The following is a 16,332-nucleotide window of genomic DNA, read 5'->3' as shown; positions in this document are numbered from 1 at the left end:
ACAAAGCAGGATAATGAGACAGAAAACAAGATAACCTCCCCCAACCCCTCCCTCTTCCATGGCTTAACATTATCTCTACAATCTTCCCCTGCTGAGCGGTGCAGGAGGAAAGAGGGAACGGGGATTACGGTCAGTTCATCACACGTTGTTTTACGCCGCTGCTTTGTCATTGGGGGAAGGACTCCTGACATTCCTGCCCTGCTCCATCTTGGGGTCCCTCTCATGGGCCACAGTCCTTCGTGAAACTGCTCTGATGTGGGTCATCTCTTCCACGGGGTGCAGTCCCTCCAGACCAGCTGCTCCAGTGGGCTCTCCATGGGCCACAGCCTCCTTCAGGCCTCTACCTGCCCTGGCATGGGGTCCTCCATAGGCTGCAGATGGATCTCTGCTCTTCTGTGGACCTCCATGGGCTGCAGGGGGACAGCCTGCCTCACCATGGTCTTCACTACAGGCTGCAGGGGATTCTGGCCAGGAGCAGCCTTACTCCTCCTACTCCTTCTTCATTGATCTTGACAGCTGCAGCTGTTCCTCTCACCATAAAAATTCTTCACAATAGCCAGGCAGATGCCTCTCAGATTCTCTTCACATCTCATCTCCTCTCCTCTTTTTGCAGCTGGGCTGGGCCTAGTCGGGCCCAGTCGGCTGCCCAGTGGGAGGCCAGAAGGTGAGGCCTGCAAGGCCCACAAGGCTCTTGCCTTCCCACCTCTGCCCTCGGTCAGGATCTTCACATCTTCTCCCTTTTTTTTTGTTTCCCCCATTTTAAATACATTATCACAGAGGCGTTATCATGGAACATTCTGTTACCAGTTGGCTCGGCCTTGGCCAGCAGCAGGTCCGCCCTAGGCCTGGCTGAGTCCACTGAACAAAGGGGAACAACTTCTAGCAGTTTCCCACAGATGCCACCACCATAGCCCCCCCTCACTGAATAAAACCAGAACATCATGTAAGCATACTAAAGCCAGTTTAGGCCAAGAGAAAGCCAAATAATGCTGAGATGCTTATTGTCAGATCAGTACAAATCCTGTAGGTTTTTACTAGTAGTGGCAAAAATGTTATTTGCTGGGCTACATTAATACCTAGTTCGTGTTGTTTGCTTAAATAGCATGTGAGATAAGAAAATTGCAATTGTGACTCTTGATTTTGCCCTTCAAAAGGATAGGCTACAAAATGATCAATTTGAATTTAACAACAGGCTGAAATATCAGTAAAATCTGAATTAGGGCTAAAGTTAACCAGAGTTCAAGTTTTATGAATTATACTTTTTTTTTTTCTAATCCACAGTGACAGAAACACTGTGGAAAATGTCAGTGCTAGAATGACAGCTCTTCTGATAGATCTCAGACATATTCACACTACATATCATTCATCACCATGCATTAAGGAGAAAAATAAGCAAAAGAGTTCCTTTAAAAAAAAGATCAATCTCTTTTCAAAAATTGCAAAGAGAATTAAATGTATAAGCTCATTGTTAAATTTAGATAGATCAGAAAACTAGGTCCTGGTTTTGTTAATTTTGCATGGCAGGAATTTTTTAAAAATAAATTTTATATGACTACCTGTTATTTTTTGTTTTGTCATTATCATATTCTAAATTCTACATTCAGTGTATTTCAAGCATAAAAGTATTTTTTACTACCTGCATAAATGTATTCATTAGAATGTATTCTTTAGAATGTAGGTTTCAAATGTATTCTTTAGAATATAGGGTTCAAAAGTTTGACAGTGTTCACATTCTTATTGTTTTATCTATTGCATGTTGAAATAATTTTGAAATCAATAATGATTTATGTCTGAGAGTTGGGAGATACGTGGGTTTTGGTTTTAGGTCTAGGGTTTTTTTTAATAATTATTTTTGCTAGGGGTTTTTTTTTGTGGGTGTCGAATATCTGTTAGGAAATGTATAATCTGACTTTTGTCATAATGGCAGAGCCTACTGAAAATTTATGACATCTATCTCCAGATGCTGTAGTCCTTTACTTTCTGAGAAACCATTGAAATAGTTCAAAATAACTGGGATGCTCCTCATGTGGTATTTTTTGCAAGTCTGAAGAAGTTTACTGAGAGAACAACTTACAATTGTTTCTGAATTGATATTAAATATAGTTTCTATTTAATCACTTTACATTAAGATATTCTTAACTTTTAAAAAATATTTTTACATTCCATTTTTACCTTCCTTCTTCCTTACATCATGAAATTTTTGCAGAAATTTTTACAGGGGAATGTAAAAATGAAATATTCTGCAAAATTTTCATCTTCTCGTTTCTGAATTTTTGTGCTTTTTAGGCCAAGCCAAAAATAAGCTAAACAAATTCAGCAAAAAGCTGAGTGTTTACATTTAATTTACTACAGCTGTGTTATTTTGTTAACCATATCAAAACTGTCAGTGGAACATTTCCTAAGCTTGTTGTCAAGCCTAAAAACAGTCGCCATCCATATTTGTACACACTGACAGTATAAATCTCAAGCAGACTAGGTGCTTTAGCATGAATTCAAGCACTTATTTAATGAAGTCTGTTTTCGCCAGGCCTGTTGGAATAAACTACGCTGCAGGTCTTTTTACAAGCAAATGTCTCAAACTTGGCTTTTCTTAAGCCTAGTATGAAGATATATTGCATGTGTTACAGTCAGTGAAATGGTTAGAAAATATGAGCATAATTAAACTCACTCTTAACCGTATATTTTAACCATAATCCTGTTTTTCATCCATGCAGATTAAAAAAGTAGTTACTGTACTTATCAATAGGAGATAATGTGCTTTTATTCTATATGAAACTAGAAAGTGTAAAAATATTTCAGTTGTGTTCAGAACGCATTTTATTTCCTTATAGTGTTAGTTACACTATCTTCCATATGGTTCATGAACATTTTGATCCAGTTAAAAAAATCTGAGTGATATATATACTGCAGTTTTAAAAAAAAAATCTTAGAAATACATACAGAGGGAGGGGATATTGTCTCAGCAGAGTAAGAGCATATAAGGGAATCCAGCTGTTTCTAAGACAGGAAGCTAGAAGTTTCAGCAGTGACGGAATAGAATCAATTGTTGAATGAGAACATTTGGAGTCAGGAGGTATGTGCATGTGCTTTGTGTAAGTGTTGGAGGAAAATAGTAAAATAAAACAGATGTGGAGAATAAAAAAATACAATTGCAGGTGGATAAATGACTTGCTTTCTTGTCCTGCAATTTTACTATAACGCCACTTTAATTATGAAAGGAGGACAGGTCAATTTTCTTAATTATTATACATTTTGTTTCATTAAATATTTTCCTACCTTTTCTGTGACTATAGGAGTGATGTTTTACACTCTGAAATTATGATCTACCCGTAGGGAATGGGTGAGAGATTGTGACTACTGCAATAACTGCAACAGGAGTAATTGCTTCTGTTTCAGCCATCAGCAATTTAAGATTCTGGACATAACTTGGAATTCAGATATTAACTCCACATTTGATTAAAACTTAGATTGAATTAAAGGCTGAATTTGAGTTTTAGTTCTGTTTGACTTTCTGTAAGTTCCTAAAATTGATGTAAGTTATGTCTCCCGTACACTTTGAATGCAAGCGTATTTTCTTATTTGTACTTATGATGAATATGCACACTCAAACTAGAACTTTTAAAAATATGTATGTATATGACTCAGAGACTCTGATAGGAAGTTTCCAGTGCTTGCATTGTGAGCAATTGATATGTTTCAGTCTTTTTCATTTGATTAATTTTTGGCAGAGACTTGTCACTTTCCTAGAAGTTCAGATGGTTGCTCTTGTGAGGGATCTTTGTAGTAAATTGTTCTGCTTAATATATATCTTTTTTAATATTTGGCTGTGAAATGGAGTTGTTAATTGTTTATTTCTTTGTTTATTTTCTATGAAGTGACTCTTTTAATGGTTCATGGTATCCTTCTGTGGTGAGTTAACCTTGGCTGGCTGCCAGGGGCCCATCAGGCTGCTCTATCACTCCCCCTACTTAACAGGACAGGGGGAGAAAATAGGATGAAAAATGTTGTCGGTCAAGATAAAGACAGGGAGATCACTCACTAGTTACCATTATTTGAAAAACAGACATGACTTGGGGAAATTAAATTAATTTATTGCCAATCAAATTAGAGTAGGATAATGAGAAATAAGAACAAATCTAAAATAACATCTTCCCCCCACACTTCCCTTCTTCCCAGGCTCAACTTCGCTCCTGAGTTCTCTATCTCCTTCCTTCAAGCAGCACAGGGAGGATGGATAACGGGGTTTGCGGTCAGTCCATAACACTTTGATTCTACCGATTCTTCTTCCTTACACTGTTCCCCTGCTCCAGCGTTGGATCTTTCCTACAGGTTGCAGTTCTTCATGAACTGCTCCAGCATGTGTCCTTCCCATGGGGTGCAGTGCTTCAGGAGTGGACTGCTCCAGTGCAGGACCCCACAGGGGCGCAGATCCTGCCAGGACCCTCCTCCAGCGTGTGCTCTCCGTAGGGTCACAGCTTCCTTCAGGGCACATCCACCTGCTCTGGTGTGGGGTCTTCCATGGGCTGCAGGGTGGATCTCTGCTCCACTGTGGACCTCCATGGGCTGCAGGGGGGCAACCTGCATCAACATTTTCTTCTCCACAGAAGAAGAAGAAGTCAGGGAAAATAATTGTGCTGGCACCTGAAGCACCTCTTACCCCTCCTTCTTTACTGACCTTAGTGTCTGCAGTGTTGTTTGTCTCACATATTCTCACATTTTTCCTGCTTATACCTGTTACTGTTTGTTTATAATGGTCTTGGCAAGTTGTATTTTTTAGGCTATTTGGAGTATCATTGTCTCCCTATCTGTGAGGGGAAAAAAAAAAAAAAGTCTTTAGGGCAAAAGGGCACAAAATGTTCCAGGATTTTCCTAACCTTTCCTTTCCTTCCTCCTTGGAAAGCAGCAAAACAGACTGATAGGTTTTACTACAAAAGTAGTTTTTGCAAAAGTAGAAAATGGAACTCATTGAACATTATGTATTTAAAGTAAATATATATACAATGTTTTGAGATTACTTTTGTTTTCTTTAGAAATATTGTTAGATTTGAGTCTTACTCCAATGTGCTTTTGCTACTAACTCTTCTATGTGATCGTTTAGTCTCAGGTCATTTTATTTATTATTTACTGGGATAACAGTATTGATGAAATTTATTTCACCTCCTTCATAACATCAGAAGCTTAATAACTTTAATAAATTGCTGTAAAAACCTTTCAACCTTAAGATCAGTGTTATCAAAGAGACATAGCATTAAGCGCTCAAATACGACTAATAATCAGTAAGGAAATAAATTCCAAATACAACAAATCTTCTTGGGAAGAAGCATTCCTATTAATAGAAAGTACAAATCCTGTTAGGAGAAAGAAAAAGATGAGAACATTTGTAGCTTTTATTGCTGTTCAAACTCATGCTTATCTGAGAGTGACATTCATCCATAATTTTCTCAAAGTAACATTAGAGGATGTTTTTCTAAGACGTATGAAATATATTAAAATACTAGATTAGACAGGAGGAAGCAGAGTTGAAGGTTTGGAATATTAACTTTTGTCTAGTCAGATGAATGAGCAGGTGCTGTGCATTGCCACTGTAAAAAAAAAAAAAAAAAAAAAAAAGAAAGAAAGAAAGATGTTATTAAAAAAAAAATCCAAATGTTCTTATATATTACCTCATAGCTATGGTACATCTCGTGAATATACAGGTCAAAAGACCTTGTGAGTTTAAATGCCTTAGGGGTTAAATGGTATCTACCTATGATTTTATGGATCAAAGGCTTCAAAGTTGGGAAATCCATTTACATTGTGTTTGGAACTAGTCTTAAACCCCATCAGTCATTTACATGCTTTTGTGAGGAAGCCCACAAATCTCAATGGACCTATTAGAGTGGGTCCAGAGGAGGGCCACAAAAATTATCAGAGAGCTGGAAGACCTCTGCTGTGAAGAAAGAATGAGAGAGTTTGAGTTGTTCAGCCTACAGAAGAGAAGGCTTCAGGGAGATCTTATTGCAACCTTTCATCATGTAAAGGGGGAAAAGAGGGAGAAAGACCTTTTTACCAGGGCCTATAGTGAGACAACAAAGGGTAATAGTTTGAAATTGAAAGAGGGTAGACATAGATTGGATATAAGGAAGAATTTTTTTTTACAATAAGGATGGTGAGGACAGGTTGTCCAGAGAAGTTGTAGATGCCTCATCATTGGAAGTGTTCAAGGTCAGGTTGGAAGGGGCTGTGAAAACCTCATCTAGTGAAAGATGTCTCTGCCCCAGCAGGGAGGGTTGGACTAGATGACCTTTAAAGGTCCCTTCCAACCCAAACCATTCTATGATTCTATGATGCTGTGATTATATTTCTGAAATACTTAGTATATACATTTTAAATATTTTGTACTTAATTCAATAGTTATGCTTTAAAAAAAAAATACAACAAAAAACCACAAACCAAACTTGCTTTATTTGCTTTAGTAAATGTTGTGGTTTAGCCTCAGTCACCACACAGTTTCTCATTCCCTCCCCCCCCTCCCCCCGCTTTCTCTAAAATCTACCATTCCTTTCATTTATTCCTCATGCTACTGCATCAAATGCTGCCCAGGCAGGGAGTTGTGTTCAGCCAGATGTAATGGGAAATAATTAGCATGTTATTCTCAATAGTCATCCCTGTCTTTTTCACAGCTGCAGTAAAGAAGACGTGGAGGTACAATTTTATGGAAGAGACAAACTTTATGTAGATCAGTGCCATCTAACTTTAGTCAACAGAAGATTAATTGCCATAGTTGGCAAACTTATTTCAGACTTTCTCCCCAGTTAATGAAGAGATATTAGTTTCACTAGAGTTACAAATCCTAATGTACTGACTAATTATTTATCCTAAGAGGAATGTCCAAAGTAGGCAAGATTAATTTATCTTCAAATAGTTTATCTGTAGAAAAGCACTAGCTGCAAAGGTAGTAAGTGATACTTTTTGAGCAGATACTTAATTTTTAGTTGATTAAGTTTTCACAGAATCACAGAATGGCTGAGGTTGGAAGGGACTTCTTGTCCAACCCTACTGCTCAAGCATGGCCACCTAGAGACGGCTGCCCAGGGGCATGTCCAGATGGCTTTTTAGGATCTCCAAGGAAGGAGACTCCGCAACTACTCCGGGCAAACTGTGCCAGCACTTGGACACCCTCACAGTAAAAAACTGTTTCCTGATGTTCAGACAGAGCCTCTAGTGTTTCAGTTTGTGCCCATTGCCTCTGGTCCTGTCCCATCTCTGAAAAGAGGCTGGCTCCATCCTCTTTGCACCTTCCCTTCAAGTATTTATATACATTGGTAAGATACTCTGTGAGCCTTCTATTCTCTAGGTTGAACAGTCTTAGCTCTCTCAGTCTTTCCTCATAGCAGAGATGCCTTAGTCCCTTAATCATTTTTGTGACCCTTTCTTGGATTCTTTCCAGCATGTCCAAGTCTCTCTCATACTGCTGAGTATTAGACACTACATTCAGATGTGTCTTACCACAACTGAGCAGAGGGGAAGGATCACTTCCCTTGACCTGATGGCAATACTGTATCTAATGCATCTGAGGATACTATTCACCTTCTTTGTAGCCAGGGCACATTGTTGGACTTTGCACTTCCCCTTGTTGAAATTCATGAGGTTCTTCTTCCATTTCTCCAGTGTGGCAGCAGGACCATCTGGCATATCAGTCACTGCTCCCAGTTTGGTATTGTGGCAGACTTGCAGAGGTTATGCTCTGCCCCGTCATCCAGATCACCAATGAAGATGTCAAACAGGACTGGTCCCAGTACTGACCCCCGAGATACTGGCCTCCAACTAGAATTTGTGCTGCTGATCACCACTGTCTGGGCCCAGACTTTCATTCAGTTTTCAGTCCACCTCACTGTCTATTCACCCAGCCCATACATCAACAGCTGTTTCATTAATATCTTATGGAAGTCCATGTGGGCAGTATTCACTACTCTCCTCATCTACCAGGCTAGTCATTTCATCACAGAAATTTATCAAAGTTTGTCAAGCATGGCTTCCCCTTGGTGAAGCCATGCTGACTACTTCTGATGATTTTCTTGTCGTTAGTGTTCCATGAAATGGTTTCCAGGGTTAACTGCTCCATGATAGTACTAATGTTAAATAAAATTATACCTCAGTCTTTGGATTCAATATATTTTCCTACTGAAACTATTCTATAATTGAATATATAATAACACAATTATTTTGATGGAGGGACCTGTAATTCTATGGAAAATTATGGAGGTAAAGCCTATCAATTAGACAGGAGCATTTGATTAGCTTATACCATCAGATATAAATGCACATAATTTACTTACTGAGAAGCACAAGATTTACTTACTTATTCAACACAAAAGTAATTAACCATCTTGAGGCCACATGAGGACACACAGCTATAAACAGGATTTTCTTCTCCTTGCCTAATTTCACTTCCACAAGTGAAGAAGGCAACCAGGTAATTCCTTTTAATTGATGAGCAAAGGGTGGGCATGACATTATCAGCAGGCTATAGGTGTTTTTTTTTCTAGAGTTAATAATGAAAATGGATGAAAGTAGATATCTTGTGGTTATGTTTCAGAGAGGTGGATTTCTTTCTGTTATTATTGTTCATGGACCATTTGTACCATGTTTTTTTTTTTTTTTGCAAGATGCTGTTTGCAGAAATAGATTTCTTTGTAGATCAATTACTGATGTTCTAACAGTAGAGAGCTGGCCAGAATTTCCTTTCCCTCTCTAGTTATCTTCTAGGTACAATGCCATTCCCACACCATGTTGAAGTTAGTTACTGATCAGTCATTTGCTTCAGTGACTAGATAAAAAAAATTCACTTCTTTTCTAGCAGCTTAATGAAAATGAGTGAAATTAACTTAATTCTATGTACAACCACTAGTAATTTTAGGTGTATAAAAATGAGACAGCATTTGCAAAAGCTAAGATACTTGATGTGAGAAAATAAGGCAAAATCTAATCTGAAATAATTGCTTAGAGGTAAAACAAAACTAAACCCATAACACAATATTTTTTTTTCACAAGATAAAAGTTATATAATAATTTGTGTTATTTGGAATATAATAAGCATAATGACAACTGAAAATCAATGTGTTTGCTTAATGATTTAGTTGTACTCCTTTATTTCCTTTTGTGGATGGTATACTAATAGTTGAATTAAATTGTGTAATTATTTATTTTTGTTTCTTTGTGGAAGGCCTTATTTACAAGATAATTTCTTTTTTTTTGTAGAATACTTCTTTTTATTTGCGCTGCAAACATTGATTAAATGTTGAGACTGAATTCCTTTGATTAATCAGTCCCAGAAACTCTTCTTGTGAATGCAAGCCAACACAATACAGGTCATACTTCTATGCAAACAGAAAACAACAACATGAAAAATAAAAATATCATGTCTTCATGCTGTTACCTTAATGTACTATCCCTCCAGTTTAAGACTTTCCAGTGTATTTGTTCGCGGGTGTCGTAGTTCAGCCCCGATCGGACCAGACTACGCAGTCTCTCTCTCACTCCCCCCACACTCCAAGAAAAACAGGGAGAGAAAATATAAGGAAAAACGGCTCGAGGTTTGAGATAAGGACAGGGAGAAATCCTTAAAGTTACCGTCACGGGCAAAACAGACTCGACTTGGGGAAAACTATTCATTTATTACTACAAACAGCAGGAGAATGAGACAGAGAACAAGATAACCTCCCCCCACCCCTCCCTCTTCCCAAGCTTAACATTATCTCTACTACCTTCCCCCCCCCGAGCGGCACAGGGGGGAAGAGGGAATGGGGGTTGCAGTCAGTTCATCATATGTTGTTCTACGCTGCTGCTTCATGGTTGGGGGAAGAACTCCTCACATTCCTCCCCTGCTCCAGCGTGGGGTCCCTCCCACGGGCCACAGTCCTTTGTGGAACTGCTCCGGCGTGGGTCATCTCTTCCACGGGTGCAGTCTCTCCAGAACAGCTGTCCCAGCGGGCCCTCCACGGGCCACAGCTGCCTTCAGGCATCCACCTCCCCCGGTATGGGGTCCTTCACCAGCTCCAAGTGGATCTCTGCCCCTCCGTGGACCTCCATGGGCTGCAGGGGGACAACCTGCTCCACCATGGTCGTCACCACAGGCTGCAGGGGAATCTTGGCCAGGAGCCGCATTACTCCTCCCCCTCCTTCTGAACTGATCTTGGCGTCTGCAGCCGTTCCTCACAACAGGCTGGTAGATGTCTCTCAGATCTTTTTTTACATCTTATTCACTTCTCATCTCCTCTCCACTTCTTGCAGCCGGGCTGGACCAAGTCGGGCCCAGTCGGCTGCCTGGCGAGAGGCCAGATGGTGAGGCCTGCAAGGCCAATGAGGCCTGCGCCTCCCCCCCTGCGCCTCTGCCCCCGCTCAGCTTCTTCACATCTTCTCTCCTCTGCTTTGTTTTTCTGTTTTCCCATTCTTAAATATGTTATTGCAGAGGCGTTATCACGAGACATTCTGCTACCAATCGGCTCGGCCTTGGCCAGCAGCAGGTCCGCCCTAGGCCTGGCCAAGTCCCCTGAACAAAGGGGAGCGACTTCTAGCAGTTTCCTACAGAAGCTACCACCTTAGGCCCCCCCCTACTAAACAAAACCACGACAGCGGGATAGGGAAAAACCTGAACATCTGTTTTCAATTATTGTGGCTCCAACGTAAGTAATTCTAAAATTAAATAAATAAATTAAATAAATAAATTCTAAAATTAAATAAATAAATTCTAAAATTAAATAACTGGTTGCAGGATTAGACTCTATGGAAAATTGACATTTAACACTAGTATTGAGGTTGAAAAAAAAAAAAACAAATCAGAACAAAACAAAACCTTCTTTTAAAGAACTGCATGAAAGAAATTACATTATGTGTTTATCAGTCACTCTGGAAAGCAGAATTCATCTGCTACCTGTAGGATTCAGATTACTGGCAACCATTGACATAAAATACTCCAGGATAACCCAACAGGTCTTCAGCTGCCTTCCCAAAAGAGCACAGTTCTTCTGAATTTCCTATATCTGTCAGATTTGTATGGATCTTTTGTCTGCTTTACACCATCTCAGGTGGTACTACTTAAATATATTTATGTGAGTGAATTCTATTTTAGATGTCTACAGTGTAGACATCCATATAGAAATGCCTAGTCTCACTTTATAGTCAAGAAAGAGAAATAGGTACTTCTAAGCTGTGGTTGATTTAGTATGTGTTATCTACCTTTTGATTAAATAGATTACACTCTAGACATGTTTTTTTTTTTTAACTGGATATGAAGAAGCCTACATCAAATATAGATGTTTTCACTGTAAATGTCTACAGTAAAGTATGATGAATCTTATTGCCAACAAATGGACTCAACAATATAGACATAACTTTCCAGTTCAGCTAGTGAGTATCTCCTGGAATTGGTAAGCTTTGTGTGTCACCTGTTTTTTTCTATAATGTTCTATAAATCTCCAAGTTTTCTCTCTCCTTTTCATCCCCTTCTCCCCTTTTTCCTCACATCCTGTGATACGCAAAATTTTAATTAAATTGCAAAGGAGAGAAGTGCTTAATATTTAGGATGTTTTGTTTTGGGTTGTGTTTTGTTCACGTAATAGGCGACTACCAAAGAGGCAATTAAACTATTATTATTGTACACAGCTGCTAGCAGATCTTGGATATTTTGAATCATTGAATTATATGCAATGTGCGGCAAAATAGTGTGTAATAATATTGCATTATTGGCAAGATGCTTTAATTCAAATTTGTTCCTTACTATTATCTAAGGTATAGCTCTTTTAAGGTATATCTTAGCTTAATTTTTAAGTACTTTTCTGAGGAGAAAAGATTCATAACATATATAGAAACTTCTTCATCATTATTTTACTGGTAGAATGTCAAATTTTATGGAATGAAAACATTACCATACATCTGAAAATATTTTTGGAGTTACATTTGCATTGGAAGTTTTACGATAACAGATGCATACATGGAAATACAACTTTAAATCTTTACACTTCCCTTTCAAAAGCAGATCTGAAGTACATATCTTTGCTTCTGTTACACATAATTCTGCTTTGTACATTTTGAATTTTAAAAGGTTGAGTACTTCACCTAGAACACTACTTTTCTTGAAAAATCTTTTGGGAGCTGATTCCATCAGGAACAAGACACACAGTTATATCGAACAATTGTATGAAAGATTGCTGTATGGAACACATCCTCCTAAGCTTGTTCTCTCTCTGAAGAATTGTAGGAAGTTCTCGAGTTAGCCATTAACTTTTCAATAAAATCTTCTCCTATGTTACTTCTGAGCTGGATACCAGACTTGGTTTTGCCTAAGGAGTAGGTTCCAAAGGATATATTCCAAGGCACAGAAAGGAGGTATGTGCACTGAAATGTGTTAGAAATTAGATCTCTGTTCCTGTTTCTTCCTTTGGAAAAGTGCTTGCAAATTAATTAGACCCCAAAGTACACCATAATTTTCAGAAAGTTATTTTTCAAATAGCACATTATTTTCTGTATAACTTGGATAACAGTCATTAGTATTACCATCCTCTGTTATTGTTGTTGTTGTTTATTTGTTTCTGGGTTTATAAATTTAATTTAATTCAGCAGTTATAAGTTGCTTATTGCTTCCTGTTTTATACATAGCAAAAGGAGATCAGGATGTAGAAAGGCTATTCCCTTCCTTTTAGCTGCTTTTGTATTTATTTTAGTGAATAAGGAATGCATAGCTCAGCATATTTTATTTAAAATAAAAATTTGTTGTTTATATATGTGTGTATATGGAGGAAGAGGGAAGAAAAGATTCCTTTTTTTTCTGACAGTGGTGTTAGGAACATGTTTAATAATATATTTTGAAACAAAATTCAAGATATGATTAGTCTCTATCAGGATAGTTATAGTAGTCTGCTACTTGCTGGATACATCACAAAAGCTACTATAAATGTACAAAACTTCAGGCACTACTGCATAGCTGTTTCTGAAAAAGAATAGTAATTATTATATTGCTTAATTTTAAGTAAAGACACTCTTAGTTTTGAAGCCATACAGATACATATCTGATACAGTTATTTGACTTACGTAACATGATAGATCATGACTATGATGGTAAACTGTCTCAGCTGGAATTCTGCATTTCTGAAATTTCCCTCTTGTGCCTGCCTTCCAGAATCCACTTTTGATAGTATTATTGTCCTGTCCAGAATTTTGTAGTTCAAGTAAATCATTGGTTCAATATTTTTATTCATAGTATGATTCCCGGAAATTACACCCAACCATTTGAAAATATTTTATGGTTCGTCCACACTTTTTTTTTTTTTTTCCAGTTTTAAATGAGATTGTGGGGTGGAGCAAAAATACAATAAATACATAAGTACTTTTTAAACATGATCACTGTTTAAATGGATCAATAAAAAGAATGGATCAGATCTCATTTATATTAATGATGCTTATATCTTGCTCTGAGAAATTGAAAAAAAAAAAGATTTTCCTTGAATTTGCAGGTCAAGAATACCTGTCCCTGTGCTTCTGATTACTGTACATTTACTGACCAGATCAATAGCACAATTTACTAATGCTAATCTGGTTTAAAAATATGTAGAATATAGTAAAAAATCAGCACAGTTTTCCCTGAAGTGTTTATTCTTACAAACAATAGAGACTAAAATGTAGAGTTACCTTCAGACTTTACTGTAATCTTAAACTGCTTCAGGGATACCACTTATTTTTGTCTGCCATTTACAGATTTTTCAGGAAAAAAAAAAAGACAAAATGTTAGATGACTGGTAAAAGCAGAATTTTTGGCAAACTTATTACACAGTTTTAAGTTATTTACTCATTTTACCTAAATCTCAGTTTTAATTTTGAAAGGTTCCAGGATGCTCGACTTCAAATGCTTATATCATCGAAAAACCTTTTCAGTATTCCAAAGGGAATAATCAATATAACGAGCACTGCCAAGTCCAGCTGTCTTTGGGTCAAACTGATTCTGACATTGTAAAACAAGGACTCTGAAAATACATCATCACTAAGAGTACTTATTTTCTTGCCATTCAGGCATATTTGCAAAGGTGTCAAGTACATTTTGTATTGTACATTGTGTACTTTGCGTGTCAAAGATAAACAGCAAAGGATGAATTTTCAAAAAATATACACAGTTGTTTTTCACAGTTGCAATACATAAATAGTTGTGCACTACATATGTAGTAAATGAGTTTACTGCCTCTTGCATGTTGGATATTGACAGCTCTGCTGTTGCTGTATGTTACTTTTACTCCATTTGTGCAAATTTCCTTAAAATGAAATGTCTTCAAGTTTAAATCAATAAACGTATTTGCCAGATAAATGGCACATTTACTTTGCCAAATCCAAAGTTTGTACTGTAAATCAGCTCAGGTGTGGTATGTTAAACCTAAGTTGAAATGGGTTGTTTATTAGTAGGTTACATACAGTTTCTTGCTTACTCTTTAATGATCTGGAGTTACGAAATATTTCATTTTTCTATAATGTGTCTGGAGCAGTTACTGGTAGCTGTTTCTAACCCTCTTCCCACAGAGGTATACATGGTATACAAAATTATTTACTGGCTTAAGCCGTAATATTTGGCTTTTTTTTTTTCCTGTACATAAAATATGATCCTATTTGGTGGTTACTGTTTCAGGTTTTATTTTACTTCTGGGAGTTTTGTACAAAGTTGCAGCATTTTCTAATTTTCACTTGATCCAGAAACTTTTAAGAAGAAATCATGATAGTAGCAACTGCAAGACTAAGATTATTGCATTAACATTCAAAATCTAGCCAGTTACTATATTTTTTTAATACATTCTTAAATTGTGAAAAGCATTGATGACTTTGTTACTACTTCTTGTCTTAAAATATGATACAAGACAGATGTAGACTAAACTATGCATCTGTGGCTTTATACAACCACAATTTTCAAAGTCGTACCTTTCCCATTATTAATTTTAGGTGAGCTACAAAGAGAGTGGGCTAGAAATCTTTTAATAAAACATGCTTCTCTAAAAAATGTTAATGCAGAAAAACAAAATAATAAACTTTTTTTGTGTGTGTTAACATCTATTTTGATTAAAAATAGAAAAGCTTTCTTTATCTCAGAAAAACATTTCAGATTGCAGAAGAATTAGAGGTCACATCAGAGCAGCCAATAGCCTAATAGATCACAACAGAATCAATAATTTGGAGATTCTCCAGAGACCAGTGGAAAGATTCAAGCTGAAGCCTATAATTTGAACAAAATATTAGTTATTTTTTTTCATATTTCACAGTATTCCTTAATGAGCCAGATATTTTTCATGGAGTTCTCTTAGTTTTTAATTCTGAGCATTGTTAAAAATAGTGAATAAGATCTTACATTTCTCAGTGAAAGTAAGAATATATTTTGAACCTTAATCATATGGGTAAAGATATGTATTGTCTTTCTGGTCAGCTCTAATTAAAAAAAAGACAAACATATTTTGAAACACTTGTAAAGGAACTTATATTTTCCTTAACCTCTAGCTTCTCCTTTGCAATGAAATACACAGTGCGGGATATTGTTGATTGTGCTAAAGAAAAGCTGGTTTAGCTTTCTGACACTGATTATAAAGACAAGTATTTCAGCTACAAAAAGAAAGATGTTTTCTATCAATTTGATGGTACTCAATTAATATAAAATATCTGGAAGGATATTAATTAAAAAAAAAATTACGGTTGCACTTACCAAGACATACATGATAATAAGATTAGATTTCTTCTTGTGTTTAATGGAAAACAAGATTAGGATTTAGGTGGGTGAACCAATTATGTGCTTTTTCTTAACATCTTGGATTTCTTGTTATTGTGAATATAAATTTCAGTTTTCTATGCTGCAGCACTTAACTATTGATATTATTGCAAAATGTATTTCACTGTTAATCAGTGAAATATACTTTCAACTTGAATTCAATACTAATATTACTTGCCCAGAAACTCACAAGTTTTATTGTGGAGCCTTTGTCCTGTTCTGATGTAACTACACAGAGCAAAAATGAAGATGCTTTTCTTTTCTTCTTCTTTTTTATTTTTTTTCAATAGTGAATAAAGTATCTGTCAGCCTTAAATCTAGTTATGGATTTCTGTTTAAATTCTTATGTCTAGGCTAACAAATTTTATGGCTAGAACAACACAAATAATCCAGAATATTTTTTTTACTCTAAGAATATTTATGTGTGGTTTTGTCTGCTTTACCTTGACAACTAGAGCAAATCAGCTACTTGCCTACACAGTTTTCCATGTCCTCTCCTTCTGGGCCCTCTTTACTCTTTGTACTTGACTGTATTCCTGGGGGTATAACGTGCACATACACAT

At 36.9% G+C, this 16,332-nt stretch overlaps 1 protein-coding gene across 4 annotated transcripts in view; it reads left to right on the top strand.

Annotated features, from left to right (window-relative positions):
* CSMD3 (CUB and Sushi multiple domains 3) overlaps positions 1-16,332 on the top strand; it is a 743,929-nt gene that overhangs the window by 319,040 nt on the left and 408,557 nt on the right. The gene's annotated exons all lie outside the window — the stretch shown is intronic.

The sequence above is a fragment of the Chlamydotis macqueenii genome, chromosome 2 (assembly GCF_036417535.1).
Source record: "Chlamydotis macqueenii isolate bChlMac1 chromosome 2, bChlMac1.mat, whole genome shotgun sequence".
Classification (NCBI taxonomy): Eukaryota; Metazoa; Chordata; class Aves; order Otidiformes; family Otididae; genus Chlamydotis; species Chlamydotis macqueenii.
Note: the sequence above shows the minus strand (reverse complement) of the source record. Positions and strands in the feature narration are given on the sequence as shown.